Source organism: Onychostoma macrolepis, chromosome 06 (assembly GCF_012432095.1).
Source record: "Onychostoma macrolepis isolate SWU-2019 chromosome 06, ASM1243209v1, whole genome shotgun sequence".
Taxonomy (NCBI): domain Eukaryota; kingdom Metazoa; phylum Chordata; class Actinopteri; order Cypriniformes; family Cyprinidae; genus Onychostoma; species Onychostoma macrolepis.
Window position 1 is genome coordinate 28,046,634 of NC_081160.1, and position 414 is coordinate 28,047,047.

Consider the following 414-nt stretch of genomic DNA (forward strand, 5'->3'; position numbering starts at 1 on the left):
CAAATAAAAAGTGAAGGTAACTTTTTTTAGTTGGTTGATAAACAATTCTATTAAACCATTTAGTGTTTCATGTTAACATGTGACATTTTCCCCTTCCAGGTCACACAGCATTAGAAAAAATCCAGTGTAAATAAATAATGACTGAATTTTCATTTTTGGGTGAACTATCCTTTTAAGTATTTATTCATATTACTGCATATGTAAGTGCACTGTGGGAAAAAAATAAAAAAATTCATATTTATTTTTCATGTCAAATGTTTTCATGTTATTTTCTGTGGTACCCAACAGCACAAATGCTGTCGAAAGAGCTTAGGTGAACATGAAACAGATTTGTTTTACCATTTCCAAACCATTTTAATTTGATAAGATGATATATTTCAGAGTCAAGATATTTAACAAGAACATGTAGGCCAG